A 21,355-nucleotide genomic window follows, 5' to 3' on the forward strand; every position below is an offset into this window, starting at 1 on the left:
GGGGAGACTTTAGGGGTTCTGAATCTGTAGAAATATTGCAGATCCTCCCTCCACAATGCTTCTAGCATCAAAGTCGAATTTGAGCAGCACTTTACCACAATGTGGGGAGTGAAATTTGAAATTTCACTTAACCCAGGGCATATAAAACTCATTTTATAACGGTGTACCTACATATCTGACCCCCCACCCCTGGGACACCTAGGGGAGACCCTGGGGGTGCCTAATATGCCAAAACATTGTATGTTATCCATTTATATGTGCCCCAAACCCCAAAGCCGAGTTTAGGCACAATTTACTTTTTAAAAGCAGTCCTGGCACCCAAGGCTGCTTTTAAACTGACCTCAGGCTTCAGCAGTGTACACATGCAAGTGCAAGAAGAGCTGCTGGCCTCTAAACTGCCATGCCCTAGGGTACTAGGGACTTCTAGGTAGTTTTAATCCCCCTGCTCTAGTTTTTACTAGGGGCCTATAGGGTAGGTCATGCCAATCACAGGGTTACCCCACCATACCATTGTGTACCCTAGTGTATGTAGGTGGTTTAACTGCATTCTAATGTGTCTCTTTCAGCATAGCACTGGCCCTGGGCCTGGTTACTACCAGTATCAGTCAGCAAAAAGTTGGGGGGGTGCCCAGGGCACATGATGACTTTGCAACAGTGAGTATATGAGTGGGTCTGGGTGTACCAGCATAAGTGTATCACTTAGTGTGTGAGTGGGGCATGAGTGTCTGACTGGGTCTGTGAGTGAGTGCATGAATGTCTGAGTGGGTGGATGAGTGTCTGATTGAATGTCTGAGTGAGTGGGTGTGTGAGTTTCTTATTGGCTCTGTGAATGGATGTGTGTGTGTCTAAGTAAGTCTGTGAGTCAGTGCATGAGTCTCTGAGTAGATCTTTGAGTCAATGCTTGACTCTCTGAGTGGGTCTGTAAGTGGGTGCATGAGAGTTTGAGTGGGTATGTGAATGAGTGCATGGGTTTCTGAGTAAGTCTGTGACTGGGTGAATGAGTGGATGAGTGGGTGTGTGAGTGGCATGCCACATTTGAATGGGGGACGGGAAGCGCACTGCCTTCTTTCCCAAGCCAATTTTTTCCCCTGGCACCCCATTGCTCAAGGCCCTGTCTTTTATTTTTTTTATTTGTCATAGGGATTTTAGGCCACGACTCCACCCCCCCCCCCCCCGCCCTTCCAGGGCTGAATTTGGGCCTGTGGACTCCATGTCTCACAGCCTGGCCCTAATTAAATGGGGAGAAATTGGTAACTTCCTTGCGCCACATCTTAGGGAAGTTGATTTCTCTGGTACCCTCATACAGCAGAATATGGCGACATAGTTTTGCATAGTGTGTACACCATTGTAAAAAAAGATGTGTGTCTTACTAGCCATTTCACAAACAGTGAAGAATGTTGATGCTTCACAACAGTTTAACATAAAATTATGAAGGCACCTGCAATGTAATACTCTGCCTTGTAAATAAACGTTCATTTTGTTACGGGGCACAAAGGTTACTGAAATAATTTTTCCCATTTTGATTAAATGCAGTTGCTGGACTGGTGAGGAAAAAATTTAAATATTTGAGAAACTAGTGTGCCTCTGTTTGTGTGAGCACTGTTTTTCAGGTGAAGAGTTGCTGAGCTCTTAAAGAACACCTGGTTTAGAGTATACTTTGGTTGAGGCCTTAATTGGTGAAGAAAATATAAGACGTATGATGCCTTATAATTTATTTTAATTTTATTTTTTTAAATGAGAGCATTACATATCGGCCGTGCCTCCAGCATGGTTTTTGCACCACTTAAACAGAGATTATCTGTTATAGGTTTTGTTCAAATATATGTAGTTTATTTAGTTTAGTAATCAAACTAATATAATTATAGTGGGGAAATATTTTAAACGTTGTTCCAGTGTTTTTGTAAACCGCAATGTCTCTGCGCACAGTTGCGGCACGTATTTCCGGATGCGTGCTGCATGCTCAGCTCCGTCATAATTTTTGTAGTAGTAAAAGACATATATATAGACTTTTCACTTTTGTTTATAGTAAGACATTTGCTATTACAATTTCAAAACTAATATAATTGTACCTGAAATATAGTTTAGAAGTTGTTAAAATGCATTTTGTAGCGGCACGGCTCTACTGCAATGGGAGCACGAAGGGGACGTGCATCCCACATGACCATAAAACAAAAGGAACTCATTGGTTGAAGACATTTCTATCTTTCTAAAACAGAAAATCCTGCACCTTCTTTTCCTTCTTTTTCGTGGGTTTGTTAGGATAAAACCTATTTGTATTTTCACCAACAATTTTATTACTTTTTTGTGTGTTTCCCCTTGACATTTGATGTGGTGAACATTGCATCTGGTACACCAAATCCAGAAGATGTGGAAGACATCGAAGAGGAAGATCAGCATCCAAAGAAGAGAAAGGAAAGCGTATTGTAGACTTTTTTCAGTATTTCTGAGGGGGGAAATAAATGTGAGGAAATTTACATGCACACAATGCAAGAAGGTTTTATCATGTAGCTCAGAAAATAAATATTTGATTGGGAGGTCTTCCATGCTCAAACATCTTCAACAATGCATTTGAAAAGGCTGATGAGAGAACAAAAATAGCGGGAAAGGAGAGAGCAGGCACAAAACTCTAGATACTGCTCAGGCAAGCACATCATCAGGGGGAGTCTTAACGTCAGAACCACCTTTGACCATTCCTGAGTTTTCTGCTCTCGACCAGCTTTGTTTGAGGTGTCAAACAATTATATGTGTAGGGAGGCAGCCAGTTCCTGCAACTCTTGAGTGCCTAAAGACTCACAAATGTTCGATTTCTTGTACTGAGTTGCTGGTGCAAGTTGTGTTTTGTATGAAAATGCATTACGTTCCAATATTTTTTTTAAGAAACATTCAAAAAAACACCCAAAAAAGTATTACAATTGTTAGAAAATACAAACAAAATTAAAAATGTTTTAAAAAAAATTGTTCTCACAACCGCCTATTATGGTTAGAAAAAGATTAATGATATATTATTTGTACATTTATAACTGGGTATATCTATGAGTGAGGGTGTGCACGAGTGTGTGTATAGCTGAGCGTGTGGTTGTTTAATGACTGTATGGGTGAGTGAATGGGCGTAGGAGTCACTGTATTAGTGACTGACTGATTGTGTGAATGAGTGTATGACTGACAGAGAGTTTATATGAGTGGCTCTATTAGTGTGTGATGGTGAATAACTGAATATATGTGTGAGTGACTAGGTGTGTGACTGTCTGCATGGGTGTATGAAAGGGAATATGAATGGTGGAATAGGTGAATCATTGACTGTGTAACTAGCCATATGTGTGAGTGAGAGTGTGCATGAGTTGCTGCATGATTGAGTGCGTAGATGTTAAGTGCCTGTATGCATAATTTAGTGAGTGTATGAGTAACTAAATGGGTCGTTTGGTGAGTGTGTGAGTGATTGCATGAGTGAGTGAGTAGTTAATAAGTGGCTGGGGGCAAGTACGTAGGTGCATACCATACATGGTTATATGGGGAGTAAGATATTGCATTATTAGCTGTATAGGTGATTCAGTGGGTATGTGAGTAGTGGCATGGGTGAGGAAGTGACTGTGTAAATGGCTGTGTGGGTAAGCGTCTGGGTGTCTTAGTGTGTGTATGTGTGAGTGAGTGTGTATAGAAGTGACTGCATGACTATATGAGAGAGTGTGTCTTTTATTGTATACGTGAGTGAAAGGGTGTGTAAGTCACTGTATGGGTGAATGTATAGATGTATGAGTTGTTGCAATGCTTAATACGTGGGTCTGTGAGTGCTTGCATGTCTGTGGTGTTGACTGGCTGTTTGGGTGAGTAAGAGGTTATAAGAGTAGGAATATGTATGAGAGTGGGTGGATAAGTGTTTGTATGAGTGCTTTCAAGCTGTGTTAGTGAGTATTGAGGTACACAACTGGGGTCTGCCGAAGTGTTCTAAGTAGGCCTAGACAAATATGATGTATCTGTATATGTAGTGAATGATTAGAAACTATTGTAAGTGAGCAGCTGGCTGTATTAGTGGATCTATCCTTTTGCAGATAGCTATGTAAGTTGCAGTGTGACTGTCAGACTGAATGTATAACTAGGCATAGGGTTCTGAAAGTGCAGTTGTTAGTGACTGAAATTTGAAAGTATATGTGTTAGGTTATGAACAGATAGTTGACTGACTGTGGCCTAACTACTAGCTAACTTAAGAGTGAATTATATATAATAGAAGAGGTTGTTAAGGCTTGGCTAGCTCTCTTTAAAATGAATTTGTCCTACACACCAGTTCTGCAGAAGCTGGCCTGAGACTATTTGAAGCGGCAGTTGTCTATATGCTTGACTTGTTGTATTAGTGACTCAGTAGATACCTGAATGAATGTCTCAGTCCTTATTTCAGGTTGTCTGGATATTTAAGGGTGTATGTTGCTTTACAACTACCATTCTTAGTGTCTCTATGGATCTCTAAATGTGTATGTAAGGGGCGGCATGAACTGCTTACTGGCTGTGTTAACTGTGTGAGCAGAACTGCCCCCCAGGAGCCCTAGATACATATGATGTATCTCTATATATAAGTGCATTCTTATGAGGTATTGTAAATGAGTGGCTTGGTGTATTAGTGCTTCTATCCTTTTGCAGATAGGTATGTCAGTTGCAATGTGACTGTCAGACTACATTTATAAATGGGCATAGGGGTCTAAAAGTTCAGTTGTCAGTGAGTCACATTTGAAAGTATATCAGTTTTGAGCAGATAGCTGACTGTCTATGGCTTTACTACTATACATTTTAGAGGTTAGTTATATATAATAGAAAAGGAGTTTAAGGCCTGGCTAGCACTCTTTCAAGTGAATTTGGCCTACTATTGAAACTCAACACAGCGTCTGAAGAAGCAGGCCTGAGACATGTTCCAAGTGGCAGTTGTGTATAGGTTTGACTTGTTAGTGTTAGTGACTCAGTAGATACCTGAATGAGTGTCTCAATCCTTACTTCAGTGCGTCAGGATAATTAAGGAAGTATGTTGGATGACTACCATTCTTAGTGTCTTTATGGATCTTTAAATGTGTATCTAAGGGGCATCGTGAACTGCTTACTGGCTGTGGTAGTGAGTATTGCGGCATGCAACTGTGTGAGCAGAACTGCCCCCCCCAGGAGCCCTGGATGCATATGATGTATCTCTATATATGAGTGTATTCTTATGAGGTATTGTAAATGAGTGGCTTGGTGTATTCGTTCTTCTATATCCTTTTACAGATAGGTATGTCAGTTGCAATGTGACTGTCAGACTACATTTATAAATGGGCATAGGGGTCTAAAAGTTCAGTTGTCAGTGAGTCAAATTTGAAAGTATATCTGTTTTGAGCAGATAGCTGACTGCCTATGGCTTAACTACTACATATCTTAGGGGTTAGTTATATATAATAGAAGAGGAGTTTAAGGCTTGGCTAGCACTATTCAAAGTGAATCTGGCCTACTATTGAAACTGGACACACAGTGTGAAATGCAGGAAAGAGAGTACACTGTGACGATGTTAAATCCAGGAGGTAGATGTATTCTTCAGTTCAATTAGGACAGGAACATTAGATAATAGGATGGTTGTAGTAGTATCTGCAGTAGTATCTGCCCCAACTGGAGCAGCATCCCTGCTACTCAGCCTACATACAGCAACTGACTTTTCATTCAATCATACACACAACAAAACTCTGTGACATCACTCACACAATGGCTAAGCAGCAGAGTACAGAACACAGAGAAAGGACTAAACATAAGCAAAATACCACACACCTTCCTCCCTGAAGGGGACAATAACAACTAAAGAGGCATGAGGGATGAAAGTGAAAACAAATACATAATGATAAAAGAAATACATATCTAAAGACACAACACACCCCCATTCAACAATAGAAATATGTGTGCAACATAGAAAGCAACACATTAAACATAAAAGCAAATGAGTTTGAGCCCTCAGAGGTGTCGCAACACCCAGAACAACAACATCAAGGTGCCGATTCCGATCCTGTAAAAAAATTCCCCGTACGACTCGTATCCGGTCTTTTTACCGTACGAATCGTACAAGTGCCGTCCAAACTGCCAAGTACGATTCGCATGGGAAAAAGTCCGTACGAATCGCATTGGGAATAATTCCCCACACGTCCTCGGGTCGGAAAATGTGTCCGACACGTCCCCAGACGATTTACCGTACAAACGTGAAAATTGAAGTCCGACCGCGCAAGTACGATCCATCCCGTGCGTCCGATGTCACAACCGTATGGAAAAAACACCGTCCGCACCGAACTCCCATTGCAACCATGGAGACATGTGCCCACATACGCGCCGAACCCCCCCCCAGCCCCAGTGAGTACGCGCCATACCCTCCCAGCCCCCGTGAGTACGCGCCGAACCCCCCCGTGTATGTACACCCGTGTACGTTCGAGTCGTACCCCCACCCGTGTATGTACACCCGTGTACGTGTCGACCCCCCCGTGTATGTACACCCGTGTATGTTCGAGTCGTACCCCCACCCGTGTATGTACACACGTGTACGTGTCGAACCCCCGTGTATGTACACCCGTGTACGTTCGAGTCGTACCCCCACCCGTGTATGTACGGTACGACTCGAACGTACACGGGTGTACGTACACGGGGTTCGACACGGGTGTACATACACGGGTGGGGGTACGACTCCAACGTACACGGGTGTACATACACGGGGGGTTCGACACGTACACTAGTGTACATACATGGGTGGGGGTACGACTCAAACGTACACGGGTGTACATACACGGGGGTGTTTGACACGTACACGGGTGTACATACACGGGTGGGGGTATGACTCGAACGTACACGGGTGTACATACACGGGGGGTTCGACACGTACACGGGTGTACATACACGGGTGGGGGTACGACTCGAACGTACACGGGTGTACATACACGGGGGGTTCGACACGTACACGGGTGTACATACACGGGTGGGGGTACGACTCGAACATACACGGGTGTACATACACGGGTGGGGGTACGACTCGAACGTACACGGGTGTACATACACGGGGGTGTTTGACACGTACACGGGTGTACATACACGGGTGGGGGTACGACTCGAACGTACACGGGTGTACATACACGGGGGGTTCGACACGTACACGGGTGTACATACACGGGTGGGGGTACGACTCGAACGTACACGGGTGTACATACACGGGGGGTTCGACACGTACACGGGTGTACATACACGGGTGGGGGTACGACTCGAACATACACGGGTGTACATACACGGGTGGGGGTATGACTCGAACGTACACGGGTGTACATACACGGGGGGGTTCGACACGTACATGGGTGTACATACACGGGTGGGGGTACGACTCGAACGTACACAGGTGTACATACACGGGTGGGGGTACGACTCGAACGTACACGGGTGTACATACACAGGGGTTCGACATGTACATGGGTGTACATACACGGGTGGGGGTACGACTCGAACGTACACGGGTGTACATACACGGGGGTTCGACACGTACACGGGTGTACATACACGGGTGGAGGTACGACTCGAACGTACACGGGTGTACATACACAGGGGTTCGACACGTACATGGGTGTACATACACGGGTGGGGGTACGACTCGAACGTACACGGGTGTACATACACGGGGGTTCGACACATACACGGGTGTACATACACGGGTGGGGGTACGACTTGAACGTACACGGGTGTACATATACGGGGGTTCGACATGTACACGGGTGTACATACACGGGTGGGGTACGACTCGAACGTACACGGGTGTACATACACGGGGGGGTTTGACACGTACACGGGTGTACATACACGGGTGGGGGTACGACTCGAACGTACATGGGTGTACATACATGGGTGGGGGTACGACTCGAACGTACACGGGTGTACATACACGGGGGGTTCGACACGTACACGGGTGTACATACACGGGGGGTTCGACACGTACACGGGTGTACATACACGGGTGGGGGTACGACTCGAACGTACACGGGTGTACATACACAGGGGGGTTCAACACGTACACGGGTGTACATACACGGGTGGGGGTATGACTCGAACGTACACGGGTGTACATACACGGGGGGTTTGACACGTACACGGGTGTACATACACGTGTGGGGGTACGACTCGAATGTACACGGGTGTACATACACAGGGGGGTTCAACACGTACACGGGTGTACATACACGGGGGTTTGACACGTACACGGGTGTACATACACGGGTGGGGGTACGACTCGAACGTACATGGGTGTACATCCACGGGGTGTTCGACACGTACACGGGTGTACATACACGGGTGGGGTACGACTCGAACGTACACGGGTGTACATACACGGGGGTTCGACACGTACACAGGTGTACATACACAGGTGGGGGTACGACTCAAACGTACACGGGTGTACATACACGGGTGGGGGTATGACTCGAACGTACACGGGTGTACATACACGGATGGGGGTACGACTCGAACGTACACGGGTGGGGGTACGACTCGAACGTACACGGGTGTACATACACGGGGGTTCGACACGTACACGGGTGTACATACACGGGGGTTCGACACGTACACGGGTGTACATACACGGGTGGGGGTACGACTCGAACGTACACGGGTGTACATACACGGGGGGTTCGGCGCGTACTCACGGGGGCTGGGGGGGTACGGCACGTACTCACGGGGGCTGGGGGGGTACGGCATGTACTCACGGGGCTGGGGGGGGGCACGGCGCATACCGGGCCCCCTATTCTGGTCGTTTTGCGGCGTACTTCGCTTTTCCGGCACTTTTTGGGTGCCGTGAAAATATTGCCGTCCGGACTGCTGTCGGTTCGAATCGTACTTCCTGGGTCGTGAAACGCTGCCTGACACGTACACGGGTGTACATACACGGGTGGGGGTACGACTGGAACGTACACGGGTGTACATACACGGGGGTTCGACACGTACACGGGTGTACATACACGGGTGGGGGTACGACTCGAACGTAGACGGGTGTACATACACGGGGGGTTCGACACGTACACGGTTGTACATACACGGGTGGGGGTACGACTCGAACGTACACGGGTGTACACACACGGGGGGGTTCGACACGTACACAGGTGTACATACACGGGTGGGGGTACGACTCGAATGTACACGGGTGTACATACACGGGTGGGGGTACGACTCGAACGTACACGGGTGTACATACACGGGGGGTTCGACACGTACACGGGTGTACATACACGGGTGGGGGTACGACTCGAACGTACACGGGTGTACATACACGGGGGTTCGACACGTACACGGGTGTACATACACGGGTGGGGGTACGACTCGAACATACACGGGTGTACATACACGGGGTGTTCGACACGTACACGGGTGTACATACACGGGTGGGGGTACGACTCGAATGTACACGGGTGTACATACACGGGTGGGGGTACGACTCAAACGTACACGGGTGTACATACACGGGTGGGGGTACGACTCGAACGTACACGGGTGTACATACACGGGGGTTCGACACGTACACGGGTGTACATACACGGGTGGGGGTACGACTCGAACGTACACGGGTGTACATACACGGGGGGTTCGGCGCGTACTCACGGGGGCTGGGGGGGTACGGCACGTACTCACGGGGGCTGGGGGGGTACGGCATGTACTCACGGGGCTGGGGGGGGGCACGGCGCATACCGGGCCCCCTATTCTGGTCGTTTCGCGGCGTACTTCGCTTTTCCGGCACTTTTTGGGTGCCGTGAAAATATTGCCGTCCGGACTGCTGTCGGTTCGAATCGTACTTCCTGGGTCGTGAAACGCTGCCTGACACGTACACGGGTGTACATACACGGGTGGGGGTACGACTGGAACGTACACGGGTGTACATACACGGGGGTTCGACACGTAGACGGGTGTACATACACGGGTGGGGGTACGACTCGAACGTAGACGGGTGTACATACACGGGGGGTTCGACACGTACACGGTTGTACATACACGGGTGGGGGTACGACTCGAACGTACACGGGTGTACACACACGGGGGGGTTCGACACGTACACAGGTGTACATACACGGGTGGGGGTACGACTCGAATGTACACGGGTGTACATACACGGGTGGGGGTACGACTCGAACGTACACGGGTGTACATACACGGGGGGTTCGACACGTACACGGGTGTACATACACGGGTGGGGGTACGACTCGAACGTACACGGGTGTACATACACGGGGGTTCGACACGTACACGGGTGTACATACACGGGTGGGGGTACGACTCGAATGTACACGGGTGTACATACACGGGGTGTTCGACACGTACACGGGTGTACATACACGGGTGGGGGTACGACTCGAATGTACACGGGTGTACATACACGGGTGGGGGTACGACTCAAACGTACACGGGTGTACATACACGGGTGGGGGTACGACTCGAACGTACAGGGGTGTACATACACGGGGGTTTGACACGTACACGGGTGTACATACACGGGGGGTTCGACACGTACACGGGTGTACATACACGGGAGGGGTACGACTCGAATGTACATGGGTGTACATACACGGGGGGTTCGGCGCGTACTCACGGGGGCTGGGGGGGTACGGCGCGTACTCACGGGGGCTGGGGGGGTACAGCATGTACTCACGGGGGCTGGGGGGGGTGTACGGCGCATACCGGGCCCCCTATTCTGGTCGTTTCGCGGCGTACTTTGCTTTTCCGGTACTTTTTGGGTGCCGTGAAAATATTGCCGTCCGGACTACTGTCGGTTCGAATCGTACTTCCTGGGTCGTGAAACGCTGCCTGACAGCGTCCCGACGTCACGTCGGAGCATTCCCGGATCACATTCGTATGTATATTTTCGTCGGTGTTTTTTACGATTCGTACGGAAATGGTGTTTCCGTGCGAATCGTACTTCCAAGTTTGTACAGTTTTACATTCGGGTACGAGTTGGACGGAGAAAACGCTCCGACCGACGGTTCGTACCCGGTTTTTCCAGGATCGTAATCGGCACCTTATTGTGCATCAAACGGCAGAACAGTAAATACAAACATGGAGTGAAAATGCCCAGTAAATGTGGTTTGTGTATCAGTATCAGAAGAACCCACCACCACTCAGAATCATACATCAAACAGCACAAAAGTAAATACAAACATGGAGCAAAAGTTCTCACTAAATGTGTTTTGAGTATCAGTATCAGAAGAACCCACCACCACACAGAAAAGGTTTGAAGGAGCAAGTGTCCACCACCGGCAAACACATACACAGAACGCAGAACACTTTCAATAAGTAGATTGAGCCTAAACATCACGCTCACCACAAGTCAATTAAAGTATATATTGAGCATAGTTTAGGTCGCAACCAACCAGCAATCCTAGCACTATTAAATGTAAAACCGATTAGAGCGCAATAATTGCCCATTACAGAAAATTTCAATGTAAAAAAATTTACCCTTAAAAAGGTTTGAGCTCAGTAACTCGCTCACCACCAGACAAATACACGCAAATTGGAGACGCAAAGCACCCCCTCAAAATGGAAAGGAGATCAAATACCCAACATCATCAGCATACTAAGTAAGAAAGGTTTAGGTAACTGGCAGAAAACAACGTTAATGACACAAGCACACAATCCTACGTGCAAATTACTCACAGCACTAATAAATGTTGTATAATACAAACAATACATGAGAACATCAACACCAGTAACTCAAGAACGAGCCAGAAAAATGTTGTGTGAGCACAAAAATAAACAATCAAAAGCACCCTCCAAAGAAGAACAACAGAATAGCATTCCAACATTTCTCACACGTTTGGATATAGACCCTTACAATACACTCCAGTTCACTGTAAAAGCAAAGTACTAGATAAAACTTCAGGTATCAATTAATGTAGAAAGTACAACACAGGGAGTCACTTCCACCGGTGAGCGATTACTCACCTGAATAGTACGATCACAAAGTTCTGTACCACAAACTCTCGCCGCAAGTTGAAATAGACCAAAAGAAAAACCAGTACCAGTAAGCACCTATCCGCAATCCGTATTTTCCTTTCAAAGCCCTTGAATGTGTATTTTGTTCTTCTCACGGCTTCTAACATTACAGGGCAAAGAGGTCACGCAACTGTCTCAGAGTCTCTGCAGGCCACAGGAATACGCAATTCAGATGATTCATTTCGGTTAGTCCCAAGTAGAAGTAGATTTAACATAATCAAGTCACACTGGCGACGAGGATGGGATGCAGAAAAGAGAGTACGCTGTGATGCTGTTAAATCCAGGAGGTAGATTTATTCTTCAGTTCAATCAGGACAGGAACATTAGATAATAGGATTGCTGTACTAGTATCAGCAGTAGTATCAGCCCCATCGGGAGCAGCATCCCTACTGCTCAGCCCACATGCAGCAACTGACTTTTCATTCAACCATACATACAAGAACACTCCGTAATATCACTCACACAATGGCTGAGCAGCAGAGTACAGAACACAGAGAAAGGACTAAAGATAATGAAAGCAGAATACCACACACAGCTTCTGAAGAAGCAGGTCTGAGACATGTTTCAAGTGGCAGTTGTGTATATGTTTGAATTGTTAGTGTTAGTGACTAAGTAGATACCTGAATGAGTGTCTCAGTCCTTATTTCAGTGTGTCAGGCTACTTAAGGAAGTATGTTGCTTTACGACTACCATTCTTAGTGTCTCTATGGATCTCTCAATGTGTATCTAAGGGGCAGCATGGACTGCTTACTGGCTGTGTTAGTATTGTAGGATGCAACTGTGTGTGCAGAACCGCCCCCAGTAACCCTAGATACATATGATGTATCTCTATATATGAGTGCGTTCTTTTGAGGTATTTTAAATGAGTGGCTTGGTGTATTAGTGCTTCTTTCTTCTTGCAGATAGGTATGTCTGTTGCAATGTGACTGTCAGATTAAATTTATAACTGGGCATAGGGGTCTGAAAGTTCAGTTGTTAGTGAGACAAATTTGAAAGTATATCGGTTTTGAGCAGATAGCTGACTGCCTATGGCTTAACTACTACATATCTTAGGGGTTAGTTATAAATAATAGAAGAGGAATTTAAGACTTGGCTAGCACTCTTTAAAGTGAATTTGGCCTACTATTGAAATTTGACACAAAGCTTCTGAAGTAGCAGGCCTGAGACATGTTTCAAGTGGCAGTTGCGTATATGTTTGACTTGTTAGTGTTAGTGACTCAGTGAATATCTGAATGAGTGTCTGTCCCTATTTCAGTGTGTTAGGCTATTTAAGGAAATATGTGGCTGTATGACTACCGCCCTTAGTGTCTCTATAGGTCTCTGAATGTGTTTCTATGGGGGCACATGGACTGCTTTCTAGCTGAGTCATTGAGTATTGGGGTATGCAACTGGACTGCTTTCTAGCTGAGTCATTGAGTATTGGGGTATGCAACTGTGTGTGTAGAACTGCCTGCCTCTAATAGGCCTACCTATATATGATGTATTTCTACATCTGAGTGTGTGACTGGGTGTATTAGTGGCTCTATCCTTTTGCAGATAGGTATGTGGGTCGCAATGTGAGTGTCAGACTGGATGTATAACTGGGCATACAGGTCCAAAAGTGTAGTTCTGAGTGACTCAAATTTGAAACTATGTGTTAGATTTGAGCACATATCTCACTGTCTATGGCCTACCTACTGTCTACTTTAGGAGTGAGTTACATGTAAGAGAAGAGGACTTTAAGACTTGTGAAGCACTCTTTGAAGTCAATTTGACCTACCGGTAAAGATTCAGATACAGCTTCTGCAGAAGCAGGCCAGAGACATGTTAAAAGGGGCACTTGTCTACATGGATGACTTGTCAGTGTTAGTGCCTCAGACGACATCTGAATGAGTGTCTCAGTCCCTTTTAGGTTATATTTGAATATTTAAGGAAGTATTTTGCTATATGGTTATGTATCTTAGTGTCTGTATGGTTCTCTAAATGTGTACCTAAGGGGCAGCGTGCATTTAATAGTGACTGTGTTAGGGATTATTGGGGTATGCAACTCTGTATGGAGAACTGTGTCTAGGAGGCCTAGTGACATATGATGTATCTCTATATTTGGGTGAATACTTTAGTGCTATTGAGAGTGTGTGACTGGGTGTATTGGCGGCTCTATCCTTTTGTAGATAGGTATGTTACTTGCAAAGTCACAGTCAGTCTGCATGTATAATTGGACATATTGGTCTGTAAGTACTGATGTCATTCACTAAAACGTGAAAGTATGTCTTAGAATTTTAGCATATAGCTCACTCCCTCTTGCCCACTGTTAGATATGGGGGTCTCTAACTGTCAATGGTTTGCACTGTTGTTCAAGTAGGGACCCTTCTTCCTAGTCATGGTAAGGGGGATACACTTCTAAGATAACCCCTGCTCACCCCCTTGGTAGCTTGTCATGAGCAGACAGGCTTATCTCAGAGGCAGTGTGTAAAGCATGTGTGCAAACATACAGTAATACAGTGAAAATATTACAAATGGACGCCACACCAGTTTAGAAATATAAGTAATCTTTATCTAAACCAAACAAGACCAAAACGACAAAAATCCACAATACAGTAATTAAAATATGACTTTTAAAAGGTGGAAACAGTTCTGTTAATGGAAAATGTTGGATGCAACGCTTTCAACACAAAATACCTTGGATGCGTCAAAAACAATAGCAAAAAGGGTGGCAGAGAAAGTGATGTGTCGGTTCCTTACACACAGGGAAGGTGATGCGTCTATTCCTTACTGCTGCGCAAGGGAGGTGATGCCTTGGTTCCTTACCGGAGAGGAGATGATGTATGGTTTCTTACTGCGTGGGGAGGTGATGCGTTGGTTTCTTACTGCGTCCTGCAGCAATGCGACAGACCTGACGCTTTAATGCGTTGCGTTACAATCCAGGACGATGCGATGCATGAAGATCCGTTATGCACTGTGACAATTCCAGCCACGTCCCCTCGATGCGTCAGCTTTTACAGAGCAGGACCTGCGTCAGAGTCGATGCGGTGCTCTCGGAGGTCGAGATCGGTTCACAGGGCTCGTCGCGCAGCAGACACTTCAGCCGCAGGCAGGCACTGCATCGATTCTTCGGCTGCCGCGATCTGTCAGAAATTCGTCTGGCACCGCTGCAATGCGTTGGAACCAGGCGATGTGTCAATTTTCACTGTTCTTTAGACTTTTGCAGTTCCCAGCCTGAGAAAGAACCTTCAGAGGCCCAAAACCCTGGCAGGCACCTCTTTGCAGGTCAGACCTTGTAGCAAAGGAGTTTAGGGGGAACTGGGGTGAAGTCTTTCTGTCCCTGAGACTTCAGAACAGAAGGCAAGCTCTACTTCAATCCCTTGGAGATCTTGCTCAAGCAGGGGACACATCACACAGCAAAGTCCTTGTGCTTTAATTGGTAGAAACAGCCACTGCAGGCCAACCCCAGACAGCACACAGCAAAGGAGCAGTACTTCTCAGTTTCTCCAGCTCTTCTCCTTGTCAAAGGTTGCTTTTGAATCCCAAAAGTAATCTAAAAGTCTGGGGTCTGGGCCCCACTTTCTAAAGCACAAATTCCTTTGTTCTCTGGTGGCAGAGAAGCTCTTTGCCCAGCCCAAACCAGTTCTGTTCTTTCTGGTGCAGCTGCCCGGCAGGAGGTGGAGACAGCATTGTCCATTGCAGACCAGGACCATTCAGGTGTGAAATAAATCTCCTCCTCCCTACTCTGAATGCAACCCCGGTCTATTCAGCCCAGCCCTGACTCATCCTGGAAAGGTAGGACATACCTCCCCCCCCCAAGTGTCTGTCTGAACAGAATGCCCATCCCAAGCCCCTTTCACTCCAAAGCTAGACAGTCAATATACAGACCTAGCAGAGACACACTAGATGGCTAAACAATAAAAAACCTCATTTCTAAAAGTGGTATTTTCAAACCCAGAATGTAAAACTCATTCTCACTAAAAGATGCATCTTTATATTCTGAGTTCAGACATACTAAACTCTATTTTCCCATCTTGTTCCCATGGGCAGTTATACTTATAAAATGGTATAAGTAAACTCACGATTCTATCCTATGGGACAGATAGCCTTTCAATAGTAAAAAAAGAAATTGGCAGCATTTCACAATCAGGACATGCCACACATATCAGGGCATGTCCTACCTTTTACATACACTGCACCCTACCCACATGGGTACCTTGGGCCTACCTTAGGGGTGACTCACATGTAGAAAAAGGGAAGGTTAGGGCCTGGCAAGAGGGTGCACTTGCCAGGTCGACATGGCAGTACCACACTACACACAGACACTGCAGTGACAGGTCTGAGTTACATTAACAGGCTGCTCGTGTGAGTGGCACAATCAGTGCTACAGGCCCACTAGCATCATTTGATTTACAGGCCCTGATCACACACAGTGCACTGCACTAGGGACTTACCAGTAAATCAAATATGCCAATCATGGAATCACCAATCCATAAACACAATGTACAGAGGGAGCACTTGCACTTTGGCACTGAATAGCAGTGGGATAGTGCCCAAAGCATCTAGACCAGCAAAAACGAAGTCCAACACTGAGCAAAATGACATGAGGCAAAGGCAAAAATATAGGGGAAACACCCCCCTACTGTTTACCTTAGGAGTAATATATATATATATATATATATAAAATGCAAGAAGAGTTTAAGGTTTGCAAAGTACTTTCAAAACTCAATCTGACTTATTGGTAAAGTTAGAGAGAGAGAGGAAGCAGGCCACAGATATGTTAGAAAACACACTTTCTACATGGATGAATTGCTAGTGTTACAGCCTTAGGGCATTTCTGAATGAGTGTCTCAGTCCCTATTTTGGTGTTTCTTAGAATATTTAAGGATATATGTTGCTATATGACTATCAATCACTCTTAGTGTCTCTATGATTGTTAAAGTCTGTATCTAAGGGGGTGATGGACTGCTTCCAGGCTGTGTTAGTGAGTATACAAGTATGAAACAGTTTGTGCAAAACTGTCCACAGTAGGCGTAGATACATATAATGTATTTCTGTATCTGAATGAATACTTAGGAGCTATTGTAAGTGAGTGGGTGAGTGTTGTAGTGGCTTTATCCCTTTGCAGCTAGGTATGCAAGTTGCAATCTGACTGTCAGACTGAATGTATAAATGGGCATGGGGTGTGTAAGTGCAGTTTTCAGTGACTCTAATGTGAAACTATATGTGCTAGATTGTGAGTAGATAGGTCACTACCGATGCCTTTTTACTGCCCACCTTAGGGGTGAGTTATATGTTATAGAAGAGGAGTTTAAGGCTTGGCAAACATTTTCTTAAGTGAATTTGGTTTGCTATCAAAACTGCACAGACAGGTTCAGCAGAAGCAGGCCTGAGAAATGTTTGAAGCTGCAGTATGGTATATATTTGAATTGTTAGTGGCTCAGTAGATATCTGAATTAGTGTAGGACTCCTTATTTGAGTGTGTGTTTAATATTTAAGGAAGTATGTTGCTATACGAATATCACTATGAGTGTCTTTATTGCTTTATTAATGTAGATCTAGAGAGCAGCATGGAGTGCTTACTGGCTGTGATAGTGAGTATTGGAGCATGCAACTGTGTGTGAAGAACTACCCTCTGTAGGACTACATACATACGATGTATCTCTATATCTGAGCACTATATCAGTAACTGAGAGCGTGCGTGTGAATACAGTATGAGTGAATGAATGGGTATGTCAGTGACTATTTCAGTAATGAAATAGTGGTTATGTGAGTGCCTGTAAGAATAAATGTCAGAATGGTTGAATGACATGTGTGAATGACTGCAATTCTGCACTTTCATGCTGAAACTTTTACTTACAAAATAGGTCAAACAAAGTTATGAGAAAGTATTGCAAGACCACTTTGTGTATAAAAAGAGTCGCCATGGATATCTCTATTTAAATATGTCTGTGGTAGAAAACATATTTTGAGACATCTTAGAATGTTGAACTGTGGCCACTATTAAAAACAAAAGGACATAAAGATGTTTTTATGTGATCTTCAAAATTATGCCTTATAACAATACATATTTCTTATACTGTAACATTGTATTACAATGTGATAAAACAACACTATCCTGTGCACTCACTACAATTTGCTAATCATTTGGTTTATGTACTCTTACTCTACCAATGCAAACAAATGCATCTCAAAACATATTCTATTAATATTATCCCTGGTAAAGTACTACAAATAAATATATATCACACTTGAATTTTCAAGATGCTTTTCAAAATATCAGCCCCAGTAGGCCCAATGATTCCTAAAACACAGATGATCCACACCGATGAAATCCAATGTATTTCTTTTTTTCTAGAAATAGTACATAGAATGTTGGTTAAAAGAAAAAACATAACAATTTCGTAGTTCCAAAGGCATTTTTAGTTTAATTTGAAAGTTGCTATAATTCCATTTTGTGCTTCCGGTTTAAACTTTAATTATACAGTTTTGTATCAACATGTTATATCAACTCCTTTGCAGAAGATAAATGGACTATTGTATCGTAGAATACCTTTTAAGGACATCACCCCCCATAGGCGGAAAAATATCAACAACTTTAAGGATTTCTGTTGAAGAAACGCCATGCATTACTTTTTCCTAAAAATGTATCCTTCAGCCTTTGGCTCAATAAGCAAAAGGCAAGAATTTCGTATTTTGAATGGCAGTTTAGCTTTGATTTTCAGGTTACTATCATTGCAATCTGTCCATCAAATTTCACTCCTCAAATAAACAGTATAGTGTCCAGATGTTACATTAAGTCCTTCATGAAAGATGATAGCCATTGGTGTGTAAATTCTTCAGGAAATCGATATTTGAAGTTTGCAATTTCTGTTTCCAATTTGGATTCATCTGCTCTACATCGTTGCAGGATTAACATAAGGTATTTGCCACTTCTTTGTATTTGCAATGTAGACAAAAGCTCTTATCCACAATTTGGGCAAGTCATATTTTTGTTTGCTGTTTTAATCAATCTGTAAAATGGCACTGTTTTGCAATCTGGTAGTTTTAAGTATAGGAATCGCTCAGCATTTATTTCAGTGGTAGAAGAAATTGAGCAATCTTCACAGTCTTGGTCCCATTTGTAAATTAGTCCAAATAAGTCATCAATTTTTACGTCTTCATCTTCTAAAACTGTAAGCATGACCATTATAAATTCTTCTGCGTCTTGTTGAATGCTGAGACTAATATTACTGAACCTGCAACTTGTATCTAAAAGATCTTGAAAACCTGAAACAGAATGTATTAAACCTCTCAATCAATCAATCATAGGCATTTGTATAGCGCACTGCTCACCCGGAGGGTCTCAAGGCGCTGGCGGGGGGGGTGGAACGCTACTGCTCGAACAGCCAGGTCTTGAGTTGCTTCCTGAAGGCGAGATGGTCTTGCGTTGTCCGGAGGTGGATGGGGAGGGAGTTCCATGTCTTGGCTGCCAGGTAGGAGAAGGATCTTCCTCCGGCGGTGGCTCTGCGGATGCGGGGGACGGTGGCGAGAGCGAGGCTGGCGGAGCGGAGCTGGCGGGTGGGCTTGTGGAAGGTCAGGTGGCTGTTGAGGAACTTGGTGCCCAGGTCGTGGAGGGCCTTGTGTGCGTGGGTGAGGAGTCGGAACGTGATTCTTTTGTTGACGGGGAGCCAGTGCAGGTCTCTCAGGTGTCCGGAGATGTGGCTGTGTCGGGGGATGTCCAGGATGAGTCGTGCTGAGGCGTTCTGGATCCATTGGAGTTTCTTCTGGAGTTTGGCGGTGGTGCCGGCGTAGAGGGCGTTCCCATAGTCCAGCCGACTGGTTACGAGGGCCTGGGTGACCGTCTTCCTGGTCTCGGTGGGGATCCACCGGAAGATCTTTCGAAGCATGCGCAGGGTGTTGAAGCATGAAGACGAGACGGCGTTGACTTGTCTGGTCATCGAGAGGGAGGAGTCCAGGATGAAGCCTAGGTTGCATGCGTGGTCCGTTGGCTTGGGGGTGGCTCCCAGGGCGGGGGGCCACCAGGAGTCGTCCCAGGCGGAGGGTGATGATCCCAGGATGAGGACCTCCGTCTTGTCTGAGTTCAGTTTCAGGCGGCTGTTCTTCATCCATTCGGCGACGTCTTTCATCCCTTCGTGTACGCTGGCTCTGGCGGCGTCCGGGTCGCTGGTGAGGGAGAGGATCAGCTGGGTGTCGTCGGCGTAGGTGATGATCTTGAGGTTGTGTCGACGTGCGATGGTTGCGAGGGGGCTCATGTAGACGTTGAAGAGGGTGGGGCTGAGCGATGACCCTTGTGGAACGCCGCAGATGACTTCGGTGGCCGCTGACCGGAACGGGGGGAGGCGGACTCTCTGGGTTCTTCCGGTGAGGAATGAGGTGATCCACTCCAGGGCCTTCTCCTGGATGCCGGTGTTGTTCAGGCTCTGTACCAGGGTGCGGTGGCAGACAGTGTCGAACGCTGCGGAGAGGTCCAGGAGGATGAGGGCCGCAGTTTCCCCGTTGTCCATTAGGGATCTGATGTCGTCTGTGGCTGCGATGAGGGCGGTCTCCGTGCTGTGGTTGGCTCGGAAGCCGGATTGCAGGTGGTCGAGGGATCCGTTGGTCTCGAGGAAGGCGGCTAGCTGTCTGTTAACGGTCTTCTCGATGACTTTGGCAGGAAACGGGAGGAGCGAGATGGGGCGGTAGTTCTTGAGGTCGGAGGGGTCTGCAGTTGGTTTCTTCAGCAGGGCACTGATCTCGGCGTGTTTCCAGCACTCCAGGAAGGTGGCGGTGTTGAAGGAGGGGTTGATGAGGTCGCGGAGGTGGGGTGCGATGATGTGGTCGGCCGTGTTGAAGATGTGGTGTGGGCAGGGGTCCGTAGGGGATCCGGAGTGGATGGTGTTCATTGTGCGTGTTGTGTCTTCGGTGCTGACTGGGGTCCAGGTGCGGAGGGTGGCGGTGGGGGGCATCGGTTCAGTGGTGGGGTTCGTGGTTGGTGGGCCGAAGCTGTTGTGAATGTTGGCGATCTTGTCGTGGAAGAAGGCTGCGAGGGAGTCGCAGAGGTCTTGCGAGGGAGTGATGTCATTGTTTCCGGCGTCGGGGTTGGAGAGCTCTTTGACGATGCTGAAGAGTTCCTTGCTGTTGTGGGTGTTGTTGTCCAGTCGTTCCTTGAAGGCTGTCTTCTTTGTGGCGCGGATCAGTTGGTGGTGTTTGCGGGTGGCGTGTTTGAGGGCCGTCATGTTGTCTGTGGTCTGGTTGGTGCGCCAGGTGTTCTCCAGGGAGCGGCAGTTCTTCTTGGAGGTGATGAGCTCGTCGGTGAACCAGGAGGCTTTCTTGCTGCTGCATCTGCTGGGGGGTCTTCTTCAGTGGTGCGAGGGCATCTGCGCAGTTGGTGATCCACTGTGTGAGGTTGTTGGCGGCT

The sequence above is a fragment of the Triturus cristatus genome, chromosome 1_2 (assembly GCF_964204655.1).
Source record: "Triturus cristatus chromosome 1_2, aTriCri1.1, whole genome shotgun sequence".
NCBI lineage: Eukaryota > Metazoa > Chordata > Amphibia > Caudata > Salamandridae > Triturus > Triturus cristatus.